We start from the raw sequence: 11,734 nt of genomic DNA, 5'->3' as shown, positions 1-11,734 counted from the left end.
CTTTTATTTATAGATTGTTTTTTTTATTATTTTAAAATCTTTATTAAATCATTATTAATTCACTGGCATTCGCCAATTTAACAGATTTTGACATTGATTGCTACCAAGTATATAGATAGATAGATAGATATATAGATATAATATGTTTCTTCATTTCAGTATTTGAAGTTAAATAGAATTTAAATTTTCATAATTGAGTAAGATTGGTTGTTAAATTGGGAACTTAAATGATAGTGAATTTCTATATGATTAGAAAAGATAGATAGATATAATGTGTTTCTTCATTTCAATGCTTGAAGTTTAATAGAATTTAAATTTTCATAATTGGGTAAGATTGGTTTAATCTTTTGTTAAATTGGGAACTTAAATGATAGTGAATTTCTATATGATTAGAAAAGAAAAATTATTATAAATAAAATTTACTCGGGAGGGGTCATTTTTCGTTTATCAAACTTTCACATTATATTTACATTAACCAGTAATGCCTCAGGGTCGATCCTTTATATGACAGATTAGAGAATAGTAGTTAGGAAATTTTGGGTAAGAATAGAATTCAAACTTCAAAAGTAAATGAATCACATTTATAAGTTATATACAAGTCTGTACATAGGTTGTGCAAAAATTTATACTTAAGAATGATTAAGAAAATAGGTATCTGCAATAATTGAAATCTACCGAGAGGGGTAACCCTTATTTTACTGTCTATGATGGATGTATTTCGTAAAGATGTGCTTGATTATGAGATAAACAGGGAAGGGTGTTTTTCAGCTACCCCAAAAGGTTTAAAACTTGGCCAAGTTATTTAATGAATTTTCTTCCTGCCATAACACATGTAGCTAAGTTCAACAGTTTGGTTGTTAGATACTACAAGCATGCACAGATTCTATTTTTGACATTGATGTCAGTTTGCTAGGATACTCCGCCATGGGGGATGGGAGCATATCATGAGCATCAGGAAGCATAAGCTTCATTTGGTTGGGCAGATAAAATGCTTGGGTCATATGTCTGTCTTCCATTTGCAGATGGAGGTGAGTCTGATGGCAATGAAGACGCTACATCTAGAGGCAGAGATTCATATTATATTATTGTAAAATCCTATGAAACAAAAGTATGTTGTATTATTTAATCATTGTAATAGACCAATGAGGTCTCTTAATTATAGGCTAAGTAAGCCGTGAAAATGACCTATGAGGTCTAATGATGTAATTGCAACAGGAAGTTGCCATGTAATATGTAACTAACCGAAAAGTAAGGAAACACTAACCCGCTAACCTACTAACATGTGCATGACTTGTGGATAATGTATTTTCATGCTTAGTTTCTATCTTTCCATTCTTAAATGCATGGTTCAATGACATTATTTGAGTTGATAAGTATTCTTTACTCTTTTGCATATTGACCTTAGTTTGTATTAATCGTTAATTAAATGTAGGCATTTGAAGTTCTTTTGTTTTGTTATCTTATATTATTTATACTAACTACAAGTTGCAACATTTGCTTTGATAAGATATTTCTTATTCCTATATAACATATACTCCTTATTTTATGCAACTACATTCCTCATATAAGAATGTTAATACATAAGTTTGTTAACATATTGTTAGGCACAATAGCAGTAATTCGTGGTTTCATGAATGTTAATTTTTAGTTATCTTTAATTTTATCTTATGCATACTCTAGGTTACCATAAATTAATCTATTGGGACATTATATTTCTTTCATACTCTTTTCCTTATAAATGAATGTTAAATTTTGCACTCATGTTAATGGTACTTTGTTATTCATTTGTAATTAAAGAATGTAAACTTTCATAAGCATTTAATAATGTATGTTAGTTATGTTATTTATTCTAAGGTTAGGACTAGCGGGTCCTTATAGGTCTTCAAGATGCCTTGAAAAATAAATTAATCATTGAGGGATCAAATAATTGTAATTTCTTGAGCTTGATTTTTGTGCACATTGTATACATGGAAACAAAATAACGTTTATTTTTATTCTAGTTCTCACAAATCTTCCAAAAGTATTGAATCTAATACATTATAAAAAATTTGGCCCTGTAAATGTTCCTTTAATTTATAAATTTATTTGATTTGTATCATTTGTTGATGACTATAGTAGAAGGACATGCGTTTATTTTATTAGAAGAATATTTAAGTCTTTAATTGGTTTAAAGAGTTTAAAGATTTTGTAGAAAACCAAATTAGTAAAAATATTAAGTGTTTGAGGATTTAAAATGGTAGTGAGTTTTTTCTAACAAATTCTGACAAGTTCTATAAATAACATGGAGTTGAGAGGCATAAGAAAACTCCATAAAACCCATAGTGTAATGGAGTTGTGGAGAGAATGAATATGATGCTTATGGACAAGGCTAGGAGTATGCTAAGTGGAGATGGCCTAGAATATTTTTTGAGGGCTTAAGATATAGCCACTGCCTACTACCTAATTAATATTCCATCAAATCATGTTAATGAGAAATCTATGGAGGTGTGATTAGCGAAAATTAGGTCTCACTAAGATATCTTTGAGTATTTGGTTGTGAGGCATATGCACATGTGCCAAGGTAGAAGAGATCCACATTATAAAAAAATCAGTTAAATTTATCTTCAATGATTATGGTATTGATGTGAAAGGGGGACAAGCTTTGGGAACCAGAGGTTGAGAAAGTTGTATATAGTACAAGAGTTATATTTAGAGAAATAAAATCTATTTCATTATGTTGCAACCTGTAGAAAAATAAAATAACTAATATGTGATTCAATTTCCTCTTACACCTGAGAATGTTGAATCAAAATCTGATTATGGACCTAATGAAGAAAAAAGCCCTAGAAACTCTAGAAGCTTAGAAGAATATGAAGAACCTTGATCTCAACATTTTAGGTTTAGATATTCATTGCATCATTATAGTTGTATTTTTTCTTTCATTGCTACCATTGATGAGCCAAGGACTATAAAGTATGGTACGGGTATGATTGATGTAGATTGTTAAATAAAAGCCATGGAAGAAGAGAAGACTACATTAAAGAATAAAATATAAGATTTGGTGTACCTTTTTTGGAAACCCATCAAATGTAAATGGGTTTTCAAGAAGAAATTTGGTCTTGATGGTAGTTTTAAAAAGCATAAAGCGATATTGGTTGCGAAGGGTTATTCTTAGGTGGAGTGAATTGATTATGGTGAGATATTCTCTCCAATTGTAAAGCTAAAATCCATTAGATTTATACGCTCACTCACTACAATGTATGACCTTGAAGTTGAATAGATGGATGTGAAGACAATTTTCCTTCATGGTGATTTGGAGAAAACAAATTATGTCATAGTGTGAGCACTACATTGAAAAAGGTAAAGAACATTTGGTTTGAAAGTTGAAAATGTCTTTGTATGGTCTAAAGCCATCTCCTAGGACGTGGTACTAGAATTTTTATGCCTTTGTATTGAGTTTGGGATTTCTAAGATCGAAATTCAATAATTTTGTTTATTAAAAGATTGATAATAATCATATTCTCATGTTGCATTCTTTGTATGTTGATGATATATTGTTCTTTTATAATGGTAAGACTTAGTTTTTAATTGAAGTCTTAACTCTTAGTATAGTTTTAAATGAAATATTCAGGAGAAATTAGGTACTCCTTGGGGATGGATTCAAAAGAGGTAGAGATATAATAAGTATTTTATTGTTCTAGTGTAAGCATGTAAACTCAATGTTGGAGGGATTCAAGATTGCAGCCTAGAGATCTTTATGTGTTCTTGTTTTGCAATGGATGAAGTTACATGTGGAGGACTATCCAAAATATCCTATTGAGATCCAAAGGAAATGATCAAAGCACCATATGTGAATGTTGTTGCTAGTTTGTTGTATTATATGTTATGTATAGGATGAAATATTTGTCATTTAGTGGAAGTCCTTAGTTACTTTATGACTAATCTTAAATGGGTATATAATTGGGATGAAGTTAAGAGAGTGTTTAGATACTTGGAAGGTACTTTTTCTTAGTAATAAAGGTAAACACCACAAATATAAAATTAAAAAATATGAAATCAAACACTTATGATCATCAAAATACATTCATCTAAAAGAGCTTAATTGTATAATACCATTAATGGAGGTTATGCAAAAAAACAAAACAATATAACAAATCTACAAACATCATAGAATCAATGAACAAAACTAGAATTATGTGGAGAAAAATATTAAGGGAAAATAATCCTTAAGAAAGAGGCCAATATTGTATTAATATTCAAATATACATAAGACACATACAACAATCTTCCTCCTACTCCCAATTCTAGCAATGTTTGTGTACTTGTAAAAAAACCTAACGCAATACACCATCCAAGAAACCTAATATATAAAGATATAGAGAAGCCTTATGGGACCAATATAAGTTCCCAAATATTCCTCTTCAATTCCATATGCCTTGGCCATTATTTTTACCTCTTTGGGATGTGAAACATCATTCTAATTTCCTCCTTTAACTCTATTTCATAAGTGTTGAACTTGGGAAGTTCAACAAACATCTTTTTGTTTTTCACCCCCTTTATAGAAATCCATGGGGGGAATTAGAATCAATAAGTAATTAACTTACAATTAACCCTAAAAACCTTCTCTTATGAATGCATCTACAACGGATAATTGGGACGTTCATACAATGACATTGCATTTATAAGCATGATGACACATTATCCCAACATTCTCACACTTGAAATCATATGTGGTAAATACATAAATATAAATACAAAAATATATAGTATGAGAGAGGTCCATAGCCTCCCTACACCAACAAAATCTTCTATGCTAACAAGCTTGGTTAATGAATTGCAACATTGTCTTTGGTGTCCACCTTCTTCAACACTACCTATTCCTTTTCAATCATTTTTGGAACAAAATAATATTTGACATCCACATGATTTTTGTGAGCATGATACATTAGATTATTTCCCAAGCAAAGTGTTGGCTATCACATCCAATTTAAATAAAACTGCAACCAAATCCAATGCCTACACACAACCTCTGTAACCAAATTGCCTCCTTGGAGACATGTGTAGCAACCATATACTCTACTTCGATAATGGATAAATAAAAATTATGAGTTGCCTCTTGCTCATCCAACTCATTGCACCACCAAAGTAAATACATAACTACTAATGGACCTTCAACTATGAAGAAAACTAACCAAATCTACTTCATCGTAGCCCTACATGTCCAACATATTATTAACATTTTTAGAACCAAAACAACCAAATAATCATCAAAAGTACCTTGAAAATATCTTAAAACCCTTTGGCATAATTTCAATGCTTTCTTATTTGGTTAGACATAAACCTATTTACAAGTCCCATTGCTTGGAAAGTATTTGGCCTAGTGCATACCATTGCATACACTAGACTACCAACTACACTAGAATAATGCACATTAACCATGTCCTCAAAATCATCCTCAATTTAGAGCAAATGTCTAATGTAAGATTAGTGCCTACAAGTAAAGTAATATTCACTAGCTTATAATCATCCATACAAAATTTGCATAGAATAGTCTCAACATACTTACTCTATGTCAACCAAAGATTTATATTACGTCTTTACCTCTTGATTTCCATTCCAAGTATATACCTAGATACCCCCAAATCTTTGTCTCAAAATCACCTAAAAGTTGACTTTTAATCTCGCTAACCTTTCCTTTTTTGTTAAAGAAAATAAAAAGCATCATCCACTTATAAGGCAATTATAGTATTGATAATAGATCTTGTATTACCCCTGGTAGTGGTCTGAAAGCCTATTTCAGAATTTAGAGAAGTCAATTTGAAGGTTAACTGGTGAAGATTTGTTGGATCTTGGATCTGGTTTGGTTTATCGGTAAGTCACTTTATGAGTCATGGTTTGGTCATACACCTACAGTTAAGTATTTTTGAATCTTTGGTAGTGAATTGGAAATTTGATCCTAGATGTGATAAAGGGATATTTCTTGGTTATTCTAATGAAAGAAAAGCATATAGATGTTTTAATAATTTGAGATTGCAGAGAATTGTAGAGAGTGCTAATGTCAAGGTGGATGAGTTGTACAAGGTCAAATTAGAACTTATGAGAGACAACCGGAAGTGGAGATGATCATAACTGAACCGGTAGCACCTATACCGGAACAAAATGTTGAACCAGTTACCCCGATAGTATCAGAAAAATCAACTGTAACTATAGATCAGTGTAGAGGAACAAAAAGTCAGAAGACTCCTAGGTATGTAAGGTTAAATCATTCAGAAGATCAGATAATTGGACAAGAAGAAGGCCGACAACTGATGAGGTATGCTTAATTTATTTAATTGAACCAACACTAGTGGATGAAGCTTGTAAGGTTGAATGTTGGATGTGAGATATGGAAGAGGAATTGGATCAGTTAGAAGGAAGGAATTGATTATGTTGAATCCTTGCTCCTGTAGCTAGGATTTTTAGATATTTTCAAGGATTTCAAGCATGATTTATGGCTTATGATGACTTTACACTATGTGCATATATAGATGCGGACAGGGTTGGAGATATAGGTAACTAGATATCCTCATCCGGTGAAGTTTTCTTTCTTGGAAAGAAACTTGTTTCATGGATCAGCAAGAAACAATCATGTACTTCTTTATCTACTATTGAAGCTGAGTATGTTGCTACTACTACTTCATTAACTAACAAAATTTTCTTGCAGGCCCGAATGTCCAAGAAATTAGATTTTTCAAACTACTAACATGCATGTGCAGGATGGTATTTAAGGCAAATTTTATGCATTTCTTCATCTAGTTAATTAAAGGCCTTATTTTGGGAAGTAATACATCATGTCTTGTTCATTTAGTCTAACTAAAAGGATAAATTGACAGCATGCAACTTGCATTTTTAGTAACTTCTCTAAAATAGTTGCACATAGACTTCTAAAAAGGCTAAAATAAACACCATGCTTGTTGGAGCAACATCTCCAAATAGGACTTAGCCAACAACTGCTTTGAAAAGGTTAAAAAGAACACTTATATTTCGTGTCTCGAAAGTGGTAGGTATATGCTCTCCCCTTAATTGGGTGACCAAAAAGCCAAACCCACTCTTTTATGCTTTCTTTACTTTCAAGCAATTAAATCCTTTAGAGGGCCTGCCTTCCTGAGCTGCCTTGAGGGGGCCTATGAGAGGGGAACGACCTAAAGTGGAAATAGGATAATACCAAGTCCTTCCAATCCACTATAAATAAATTGTGTTTGTGATGAAAGTCTCAAACAACATGTGCTGATAAGTTCATACAGACACTATATTTCCCCATAAACCCTATGGAGCATAACCTCTATATGTTGGGAACCTTCTATATTTATAGAGCTGAAAGTGCCGCATGTATGGCCACATGACCGGAAGCCTTTACTAAAAACCACTTGTACTAGTTGCCAAAATCCTTCTAGTTGTTGGCGCAGGAGGTCGGACCTTTGAAGCGGCTCACACACATACGGTTCCTAGTAGATATATAAAGTTTGCCATGGGGATTTTTCATGGAAACTGGTGCTTGGCTGCCCCGAAGAAGTGAGTGCTGAGGGTGGAGCCAGTGGGGTCAAGCATCTAAATATCTGCTTTGAATAGCATAGCCTTGGGGGAAACCCCATGTGAGATTCAACAACTATTGTCTCAGCCTGCCCTAAGATTTGTACTTGCTTGTGCATTTTGTTTATTAGACATTGTGTCTTCTATGTCTGTTACATGTTCCAAATGGTCAAAAAATTGAAGAAAATTATCATCTACGCATGAGCAAAAATCCAACAAATTGCTGAAAAAGTTTGATCAAAAGGGTAATACAAAAGCTTTCCAACACTTGAAACACCAGACCAAAACCAGAGTGTCAAAACGTCAGTATCAAAATAATTCTTGAAGTATGTTTGTCTCTAAACCATCACGTATTGTCAAACTAGCTCAAACAACTAGGTCACTAATCCCACAGGTTATTCCCAAGAAGTTCTATAAACATCAACATTCAACAAGCTATTGATTCTAACATCTTAAGTGCAAAAAAATCAACATCATTATCAAGTCTCTCATCAGGATAATCAAATCCTCTATCATGAAGCTTGATCAATCTATACTAGGTTCATAATCTTGGATATATCTTTCCTATTTTGAACCTAGGTTATATCAAAATCAGAATCAGACCAACATTGGAATCAAATAAACTTGTAAATTGCCAAATGCTTATATGACTTTTAAGTATCACCCTAAGAAAAGAAAACCCAGTTATAAAACTACTCAAAAAAGAATAAGATTCTTGTATATCAATCGCAAGATCTTATTAAAACATAGGACATTCCTACACCGTTTTCGTCACTACTTACATGGTTGTGGTACAAAGTTTGATGGTGAAACTTTGCAAAGACGTGCTTTTCAACAAAGAGACGCTTTATCACAATGAACAAACAATAGCGGTAAAATCAACAAAGCATATCTTCCTAAACCAATAATCACCTATTGACTTTGTCCTTTGGAAATTTCAAAAAACTTTGAAATAATCACATGCCAGTTTGGACTAGAGCCCAATAAGAACAACTTAAAAAACAACAACAAATGGAGGAAGAAGATAATCCTGTATTTCAAACTTTTGGGTTTACTGTTGTTGACGAAGAAGCAGTCAATAGCACCATTAGAGACCTCGAGCAAGATTTCAAATTTGATAGGCTAATGGAAAAATTATTGGCAAAGGAAAAAGAGAAATATCTCTTAATGTTGGCAAAATCTGGGGCTAAACTACCACAAGACTTTAACATAGAAAGCTTGAAACAAGATGTAGAGGCAAGTAACACCCAAAACACAGATGATCCAAATAACAAAGATATGAACAAAGAAAGTCATGAAGAAACAAGGAAAGAAAGGGATGACACAAGAAAAGAGCGTAGTGATAAAAGAACTCACGAAGAAACAAGGAGAAATTATGTGGATAATCCATTGTCAAACCTTACTCAACAAATGCAAACTTTACAACAACAGATACAAGACATGCAAAATGGAACAAGCTCCAAGAAGTATTCATTAGAAGATATATGCCCATATCCTTTCGATAAAAATTTGAACATGATACCATTTCCGCAACATTGCGAGATTCCTAAATATGACAAATACGATGGAAAATCTGATCCTCAGGATCACATTAGGGAGTTTTGTACTATGAGCATGGAATTTGCTAATGATGAAACTTACCTTATGCGTCTTTTTCCTAGGAGTTTAAATGGACAATCAATGGAGTGGTTTTCAAGATTACCATCTGGAATCAAATCTTTTGAAGAACTTGTGAATAGATTTATTTCATAATATTTCTACAATATAAGGAATGAGATAACGATGTTGAATCTCTGCAATGTCAAACAAAAGAATGGTGAATCTTTTATGATCTTCTTACAACGTTGGAAACGCATGTTTAATAGGTATCCCCGAGATGTACCTGATCAAGAAAAGATGGGCATATTCATTGATAATCTTATCAGTGAAATGAGTTATCGACTAAGAATGCAATGTCCTCCCTCTTTTGCCAAAATGATCGAGAATGGTCTGAAAATAGAGAACACAATGGTAAAGAAATGCGAGCTAAAACTTTACAATAATTCATACAACAACAACAACAAAAATGACAAACCCAAGTTTTGGTCAAAGAATAGGAATGTCAGCAATGAAGGAAATGACGATAATAGTACTACAAAACAACAACAACCAATTTTTAATCTATCAAGTCAAATCCCGAGCAATAACAATCCAAAAAACAATAAATCCAAGTCCTTTTTCTCCAATCCTCGAAGGAAATCCACAAACATTGGAGAACCTTTGGTATTAGCTCTAAAAAGTTTGCTTGCCAACAAATTGATTGTTTTACTAGAAGCAAGAAGTTATGAACCACCAGTCAAGCCAAATTGGTGGAATGACAATCATTTTTTCAATTACCATCGGAATAAAGGACACCTAACAAATGATTGTCAGAGATTGAAGCACCTTATCCAATATCTAATCGATAATGGAACCATCACAGTGGATAGTCATAAGACAAATGAATCACACATGGCTTTCAAAACTCCGCTTCCGAATTATGACAAAGGTGAACCATCCCAAATAAAAGATGACAAAGGAAAAGCCAAAGTGAATTACACTTATACATATGATGATGTGGTAAATGTGATCATTGTTAAAGATAATCCATCTTTAGAGCCAATCAATGTTATTACGAGAAGCAAAGAAAAGGTTACCTTTCCAGGTATAGCAAAAGACTCAACATCCACATCACAACAATACAATTTAGTAGAGCAATTACAAAGAATACCCGCTGAAATATCAATTCTGGAACTTCTCAAGGTTTCACCTATGCATAAGGAAATTTTGGAGAAAGCCTTAGTGGACACAACAGTCTCAAAAGATTTGGATATAGATCAATTCCAAAACATGGTAGGACACCTTATAGCTCCTCATTGCTTATAATTTTATAAAAATGATGATGCATCCTTGCCACATCCTCACAATGCTCCCTTACATGTTGAAGTCACCATCAATAAAACTTGTGTCAAACGTGTACTCATAGATGGAGGAGTCGGCTTAAACATTTGTGCATTAAGTTTGATAAAAGCTTTGGGATATTCAGAAAATGCAGTGGACCCGAAAAATAAAATAACCATCAAGGCTTATGATGAAGTAGAACGTTCTTCTAAAGGAATTGTTGTGCTACCAATCAAAATAGGACCTGTGGAAAGGAATACATTGTGTCAGGTTTTAGATTTGAACCTCTCTTACAACATTCTTCTAGGACAACCATGGATTCACAAGATGCAAGCAGTTCCTTCTACATATCATCAATGTGTGAAATTTCCTCATGAAGGACAAGAGATCATTATAATTGCAGATTCTAGTCAATATTGCAATAATTTGAAGCCAACACAAGATACAAGAGTTCCACATAACAAAGAATCGGTATATCCTACTAAAGAAATTCAAGCAAATTTATGGGAAACTTTTGAGGAAAAGCTCAAATTAAATGATGAAGGAATGGGAAAATATTCTTTGCATAATTTTCCACTTTCCCCTAAGTCATATGAAAAGCCTACAGATATTCAATCAAAGACATCAGAAAGATAAAAAATGTTTAAAGGAACATTTGTTAGTGCTGGAACTCTTGAAGAAGAAAATGAAGACAAAGAAATTATTGGTTGGTTGTACAAGGATGAAGATAAAACTATAGCAATAGCAGCAGAAGTCAATATTCTCATAAAATAATATGGCAAAGGTTATGAAATCATGCAAAAAATGGGATATGAAGGAAAAGGACCAATTGGTAAGCGACATCAAGGTATTTCAGAACCTATTTGTCCACACTCGCAATCCAAAGAAGATAAATCTGGGCTTGGATATCTAAAAACCAATAAAAGGCAACATAATCATCAACAACACAAATGGAAAAAGAAAACAGTTTCTAAAGAAGAAAATTGGCAAGAAAAGCTACATCAAGCGGCCGGAATAGTAACCAATAAACAAAAGAAGCAAGAAGAACATGAAAAGAAAGAAGAGGAGATTACCATCCAAGGTAAAGAAAAATCTTGTCAACAAATTCTGAAAATACAAACAAATGCAAAATCTGAACAAGATATTCCAGAAGCAGTAAAAATAGAGATGACAGAAATCAGAGAACTTTTTGCACCATGCAACATTCCTGTATGGTATAGTGGAGTGATCCTAGATTAAGATTCAGAGACAGATTCAAATGAGTATG

The sequence above is a fragment of the Cryptomeria japonica genome, chromosome 5, assembly GCF_030272615.1.
Source record: "Cryptomeria japonica chromosome 5, Sugi_1.0, whole genome shotgun sequence".
In the NCBI taxonomy this organism is placed as follows: Eukaryota; Viridiplantae; Streptophyta; class Pinopsida; order Cupressales; family Cupressaceae; genus Cryptomeria; species Cryptomeria japonica.
This window is presented reverse-complemented; position numbering follows the sequence as displayed.